Source organism: Lissotriton vulgaris, unplaced genomic scaffold (genome assembly GCF_964263255.1).
Source record: "Lissotriton vulgaris unplaced genomic scaffold, aLisVul1.2 SCAFFOLD_1288, whole genome shotgun sequence".
NCBI classification, from domain to species: Eukaryota; Metazoa; Chordata; class Amphibia; order Caudata; family Salamandridae; genus Lissotriton; species Lissotriton vulgaris.
In genome coordinates, this window is record NW_028245563.1 from 475,918 (window position 1) to 483,703 (window position 7,786).

Below are 7,786 nucleotides of genomic sequence, written 5' to 3' on the forward strand. Positions count from 1 at the left end.
GATCGTTGACACCTGAAAGCAGAGGGGACCAAGTTCGTACTACTAGCCAGTAGTCAGAGGGTACCAGGAGGGCACCGGTTGGCCGTCACCTCGACTAGGTGAGTGGGCGACGCTAGGCTCTGCAGTCTCACGGACCAGGAGGCGTTGTCGGCGACCACGGTGGAGGTGCGAGCTGTCCCACGAAGGATGATGCTGTCGGCGTCGCTGGGCCCAGGATGGGGCAACAAGCCTTGGCAAATCTCAGGGCCACGTGGTGGGCCTAAGATGGCGTCTTGAGTGGACCAGGAGGGTCCGGGGTGCTTCTCGCAAGATGGAAGCAAGGGCCAGTCTGGAGCAACCAGACCAGCAGAGTTGTTTGTCGGTCGTCGTCAAGGACGGGCACAAGCCAGCGGCTAGTGACCAGACAACGTGCTGAGCAGCGAGCAGAAGGGCCCCACGCAGATCGTGGAGATGCTGGGAGACTGCACTTCGGGGCTGGAGCGGCTCAGGGTCGGGGCTTCTCGGACCCCAGAGCACTCACCAGAGAGTTACCTCGATGGTCGTGCTGGTTTAAGAGCGTGCAGGTTCTGATGATGGCCGGTCCCTCGAGGTCTTGTCGCACCCACAGATCACAGCTGAGCTGATGACGTGGGTAGAGGTCAGAGGTGCCAGGGAAGCCGGTTCTCGTCGAGCTGGGCCGTCGGATCCTTGAGGAAGGACTTGCAGCAAACCGCAGAGTTCTTAGATGGTGCCCGCTGATGCAGGGTGACTACTCCTTAGTCACAAGGGAGAAATCTTGAGAAGAGTCTTGAAGTCCTTTCGTAGAAAGTATTCTTGATTCAAAGATGATCTAATTTGGAAGGGTCCCCGCTCCGGCCTTTATTCTAAAGAAAGGGGTGGGTACATGACTAGGTCCTGCCCTAAGGGTGGGACCAGGAAGGGGGGTAGTTACACCCCTCTCCCCTGCCGGACTTTCCCCAGGCCAGGGCTGTCGCCCCTGGAACTGGTTCTAACCGGCAGATGCGTAGTGAGCACCGGGGTGCCACTCCGCAGTCACCTTCTCGCAAAAGCCCTACCTACCCAGAATACACAAACCCTGTCTGGGACGGTGCGAACACCGCCCTCGACAGGAAACCCTTTGTCCAAGCTCTCCTCGCTGGAAGGACTCCCAGCAGCAGGAGGTCAGACTCGTGTCTGTGGTGGCAGCACCCATTTTGTGGAGCTGAGGCTTTAGTTAACTTTAACCGGGGTTCACAGTTACGTACATGTCGGGTCCCTCTAGAAGGGTGGAATGCTAACCTCATCGCCAGAGTTGGTGAGAGGGCAGCATCCCGATTCGTATGACACCTTACTCGACATGCCTTGATAACGCGACACCGAAGTTACCGATATGGTACGCGTTATCATGGAACAGCCATTGGGTCTTGATTCCGCAAGCTGCAACCGGGCTCGGCTCGGGCCTGAACCTAGCTCACACGAGCCCACGCACTCTGCCTTCAGGATTGTTAAGGCCTGCCATAGGAGTGACTGATAGGAACGCGAGTGTCCATTGTATGGTTAGATATAGGGCTACTATATCTAAAGCAAAGTGTGATTACACGACTCCGCCCCAGCTGTCATGCAGCCAATTGTGTCAAATTTAGGAGGCCAGCCAGGGGTGGCATAATACATGCTGCAGCCCCTGGCGGCCCTGGGTACACCTATGCCCTGTGTTACGGGGTCTGATACGGTGGCCCAGTACCAATTGGTAAATGCACCTAGGGTACATCTCGTAATTTAGAAAGAGAACAGCCAGGCTGTGGGTCTGATTAGCAGGCCCACAGCCAGAGGAAGTCGTAAACCAGTGAAACAAAAGCGAAAAATCTGGGTGATCATAGGATTGCAGACCCTACTCTCCTACATGACCCCCCCCCCCAAACGTCGGAACAATAAGCTAACCTTGACCAGGTGAGTCTTCTTGTTCTAAGTGGAAATATCTGGAGAGCCCATCGGCATTGCCATGATCAGTACCAGGTCTATGTTCCACCGTAAAGTCCATCCCCTGTAGGGAAAGGGACCACCTAAGCAGTTTGGGGTTTTCACGCTTCATCTGATTTAGCCACAAGAGGGGCTTATGGTCGGTCTGAATCTTGAAGTGAGTGCCAAACAAGTATGGCCTCAGCTTCTTCAGGGCCCAAACCACAGCAAAGGCCTCCCTCTCAATAGCTGACCAATTCTTCTCTCTAGGGGTCAGCCTTCTGCTTATAAAAGCAATGGGCTGGTCTTGACCATCAAAATTCAGTTGAGAAAGAACAGCTCCCACACCCAACTCAGAAGCATCTGTTTGGACAATTAATGGTTTGGAGTAGTCCGGACTCTTGAGGATAGGCGCCGTGCACATGGCCTGCTTTAGGTCATCGAATGCTTTTTGACAGCTCCCTGTCCACTGAACCTTCTTTGGCATTTTCTTACTTGTCAGTTCGTTTAATGGTGTCACAATTGAACCATAGTTCCTGACAAACTTCCTATAGTAACCAGTCAGGCCCAAGAAAGCTCGAACCTGAGTCTGGGTGGTTGGAGGAGCCTAGTCCCTGATTGACTGTATCTTGCTCTCCAGTGGCTGAACCTGGCCTCCACCTACAAGGTGGCCCAGGTATACAACCTGTGTCTGCCCTATCTGGCACTTGGTGGCCTTGATAGTGAGGCCTGCCGCTTGCAGCGCCTCTAACGTCTTCCGCAGGTGGACCAGGTGATCCTCCCAGGTGGAGCTAAAGACAGCAATATCGTCAAGATACGCCGCACAGAAGTCATCCATCCCAGTAAGGACTTGATTCACCAACCTTTGGAAGGTGGCAGGTGCATTTTTCAGACCAAAGGGCATCACCACGAACTGATAATGCCCACCAGGGGTTGAAAATGCGGTTTTAGGCTTGGCGTCCTCAGCTAACCTGATTTGCCAATACCCAGCTGTCAGGTCAAACGTACTTAAGTAGTTGGCCGAAGCCAGCCTATCAATAAGCTCGTCTGCCCTTGGTATTGGGTGGGCGTCAGTCTTAGTGACTGCATTGAGACCCCTGTAGTCTACGCAGAACCTCATCTCTCTCTTACCACCCTGGGTGTGAGGTTTCGGCACTAGAACTACGGGACTAGCCCAAGGGCTATCCGAGGGTTCAATGACTCCCAGCTCCAACATTTTCTGCACTTCACTCTTGATGCAGTCTCTAACGTGATCAGGCTGCCTGTAGATTTTACTCTTGACGGGCAAGCTGTCACCAGTGTCAACCTCATGGGTGCACCAATCGGTCTGACTGGGTGTTAGAGAAAACATATGTCGGAACGACTGAAGAACCTGTTTACAGTCGCTCTGTTGATGTTCGGAGAGGCTGCCACAAAAGACAACACCATCTACCGATCCATCGTCAGGATTCTGAGTGAGCAGGTCGGGGAGAGGGTCACTCTCTTCTTCCTGTCCCTCATCTAGGGCCATGAGCAAACTCATGTCCTTCCTGTCGACATATGCTTTTAGCCTGTTGACATGAAGCACCCTGTGGGGGCTCCGGGGAGTTCCCAGGTCGACCAGGTAGGTGACCTCTCCCTTTTTCTCCAGGATGGTGTAGGGCCCGGACCATTTGTCCTTGAGTGCTGCTGGGGCCACTGGCTCCAACACCCACACCTTCTGTCCGGGCTGGTAAACAGTCAAGACAGCCTTTTGGTCATGCCAAGCTTTTTGGAGTTCTTGGCTGGCCTTAAGGTTTTCAGATGCCTTTTCCATGTATTCAGCCATCCGCGAGCGGAGGCCAAGCACATAGTCCACTATGTTGGCTGCAGGCTTTTTGAGAGGTCTCTCCCATCCTTCCTTCACCAAACACAGGGGTCCTCTTACAGGATGCCCGTACAGAAGTTCAAAAGGGCTGTAGCCAACCCCCTTCTGTGGGACTTCTCTGTAGGCGAACAAGAGGCATGGGATCAGGACGTCCCATCTACGCCAAAGCTTTTCCGGTAGTCCATGAATCATCCCTTTTAGGGTCCTGTTGAATCTCTCAACAAGCCCATTGCATTGTGGGTGATAGGGTGTAGTGAATTTGTAGTTGACACCACATTCCTTCCACATAGCAGTTAAGTAGCTCGACATAAAGTTTGCACCTCTGTCGGAGACGACCTCCTTAGGGAAGCCCACTCGGGAGAACACTCCAACTAGGGCTCTTGCCACAACAGGTGCTGTAGTGGTCCTAAGGGGAATAGCTTCAGGATACCTGGTGGCATGATCCACTACCACCAGTATAAACTTGTGCCCTGAGGCTGTCGGTGGTTCCATGGGACCGACGATGTCGATCCCTACCCGTTCAAAGGGCACCCCCACCACAGGCATTGGTATAAGGGGGGCCTTTGTCGTGCCACCTGACTTACCACTGGCTTGGCAGGTGACACAGGAGCGGCAAAACTCCTTGGTATCTTCGTTCATGTGGGGCCAGTGAAAGTGTGAGACAAGCCTGTCCCACGTTTTCGTCTGGCCTAAGTGACCTGCTAAGGGAATCTCGTGGGCCAAGGTAAGTAGGAAACCACGCTGAGACAAGGGTACAACCAGCCTCCTGGTCATGCCAGGCTTGGGGTCTCTTGACTCAGTGTACAGGAGTCCATCTTCCCAGTATACCTTGTGGGTACCTGTGGCGTTCCCAGCAGCCTCAGCAGCAGCCTGCTGTCTGAGGGGTTCAAGAGAAGGGCAGTCTAACTGGTCCTTCCCCAGGTCCTCCCTTGAGGGTCCCCCTGAACCCAAGAATTCAACTTGATCAAGTTCGAACTCCCTAGGCTCAGTTTCCCTCAATTCCTGTAGGTCAGCCTCCTCTGAGACTTGATCCACGACCTGGGGCAAGGGGGAAGGCGCAGCCTTAACCCTACCGCTCTTTTTCTTGGGAGGTGTCTGGTCCGTTGTTCCAGGATCCAGCACCTGTTCAGTGGGGCATTTCCTGACCTGTGACCTAGTCACAGCGAACACATGTGCTGGCAAACCTAACATTTCCATGTGAGTCCGGTGCTCCACTTCTGACCATTGTGATGACTCCAAATCATTGCCCAACAAACAATCCACTGGGAGGTCTGGACTAACTACAACCTTCTTTTGGCCAGTTACCCCTCCCCAGGAGAAAGCTACAATTGCCATACTGTGATTGGTAGTGACATTGCTTGCATTGGTCACCAGGAATTCTGTACCTGGCATGATCTGTCCAGGGTCCACAAAGTTAGGCGTCACCATGGTGACGCTGGCACAAGTGTCCCTATAGGCCTGAGCCATCTTTCCATTTATGAAAGGCGTCTGTCGGTATTTGCCCAGGGTATTGGGACTTACGTCAGGGGACACGTCCGCGTCCCCTGTACTGACAAGGACAGCCTGAGTGAGTGTGCCAACTAAGTTGTCACGCCCCTCAGAACCCAGGGTTAACCCTACTAAACCCTTGGGAGGCGCACTACCACTGCTGACTGTACTAGGGGGCACAGGTGCCTTAGGGGCTGCAGTGGCAGGAGTCTGCCCTCCTCCTTTCTTGGTGCACTCACTAAACCAGTGAGATTTACTTTTACAGTACTGGCACCATCTTTTGGATTGGCCTTCTTTCTTCTTTTGGGGAGCCTGACCCCCACCCTCTTTGGGTTGTTGGGGACCTGTCGAAGACTTCTGGTCATTTTGTTCCCCCTTAGAATCTTTACCCTTCTGGTCTGCTTTCTTCTGACCACCTTGATTCTGGCCCTGGTTCTGTTTAACTCTCGTACGAACCCATCTGTCTGCCTTCTTTCCCAATTCTTGGGGAGAGGTCAGATCCGAGTCGACAAGATGCTGATGCAACAACTGGTTCTGACAATTGTTTAAAATTTGTTCTCTCATCATCAAATTATACAATCCTTTGTAATCAGTAACCTTACTGCCCAGCAACCAGCCCTCAAAAGCCTTAGTGGCACAATCGACAAAGTCAGACCAATCTTGAGACTGCGTTTTCTGGGTATCCCTGAACAGCACCCTGTACTGCTCAGTGGTTAGGCCGAACCCTTCAACGAGTGTATTTTTCAAGACTTGGTAATCGTTCGCATCCTCCACCCTTGTGGTGAGGAGCTTGTCTCTTCCTTTACCTTCAAAGGAGAGCCACAAGATAGCTGCCCACTGACTCTGGGGAACACCTTGCACCGTGCAGGCCCTCTCCAAAGCAGTAATCCATTTGTGGATGTCGTCCCCTTGTTTAAAGGGGGGCACTATCTTACCAAGGTGTTTCGTATCGAAACTCTTTTCCCTATTGCTAGGTACATTGCTGCCACCAGTGGGGACTGCCCCACTTAACTGTTGCTCTCTAGCAAAGGCAAGCCTTTCTTTGGCCAGGGCAAGTTCTTCCCTTTCGATCCTCAGATTAGCTGCCCTTTCCTTAGCTTCGTACACTCTCCTCTGAGGGGACGTCATCCCTCTCTGCGAAGAGTTGTGAGAGCCATTGGTTCGAAGGGATCCGCCAGAGTCTCTTGACAGAGATCGGGCTCGTCCATTCCCAATGTTAAGCGGACCTGACAGTAGCGCCGGGGGTCCCCCCAGTACCACTATCATGTTTGCTTAAGTTGGACCTGCTTAGTCTAACGACTTCTACCTGTCCCTTATCTGCCTCATCCCCAGAGGGATCCTCATCCTCATCATCCTCCACATCTTCGTTCTCAGTTGCGAGGTGGATGAGGTCAGGATCGTCTCTGGTTCCCTCGAGGGGAGGCATGTCTCCTTCTGGATTAGAAGAGCTAAGAAGTTTCTCAGCCCTTCTGGCATCATAAGTCTCCAAGAGACCAATCAGAAAGGACGTTGTGGGGTTAGACCCCTGCTTGATCTTCCTGGAGTGACACAGCTGTCGTAACTCCTTGAAGTTTAGCACAGTATATCCTGAAGGGATGACCTGTGGAGGGTCAACTGACACAAGGGGAGACCCAGAGTTTCCTCCTTTGTCCGACATACTGCTTCTAGTGTGGTGTAAGTGATGCACCTACCTACACTACGTGTTTACCTACTGTTCCCTTGCTAAGAGTTGTAGCCAAGGTGTGCTAAGCCTTGAGGAGCTACAACAGCTGGTTCAGTAGAACTCAGAGTATTCTAAGCTTTAGTTATATGTACTAATAGTACTTGTGCGATCTTTCAACAAGATATTCTTAGGATACGTGTGGTAAAACAACAGCAAGCTCAAATCCCAACCGCTGCTCACCAATGTGAGAAGTTGGCCCGATATGCAACGTTCGCTATTCTAGCGACCGCTATGTATCGTTCCAACGACCCTTATGGTGTTTGGTTGTAAGTCAACCTATAGACCAGCTATCCTAGTAGCGTGGATATGAGCAGTCTAAGGCTAAAGACTCGAGAGGGCGCGTTAAGCCAGCTGTTTACCACACATGTACCCCTTGAACACCCAGTGAAAGGAGACCACACAAGTGTTATGAAAATAAACAGTATATTTATTAAGAATCACAACAGCCCTGTACTCTTTGTGAGGACAGGGTACTAAGCACAAACCAAATCTCTTAGGCAAATACTTCAAGTGCACAATTTAACCAAGTGTCCGAGGACACGGAAAGTTTAAGGTCTCGGGCGGACCCGATAAGGCAAGTCGGAAGCGAGGGACTCGGGACCATAGAGTAAAGAGGCTATGCAGGCACCGAAATGCCGAGTTACCTAGCCATGAGGGCTGCGGCTGCACAAGTCTTACAGGCGTCGGGGTCTTCGCTGACGAGCCAGGAGCCGGAAGAAAAGGAGTTGCTGGCCGGCGACCAGTGATGAATAGTTCGTAGAGATCCAAGCCTGGATCAGAGATCGTTGACACCT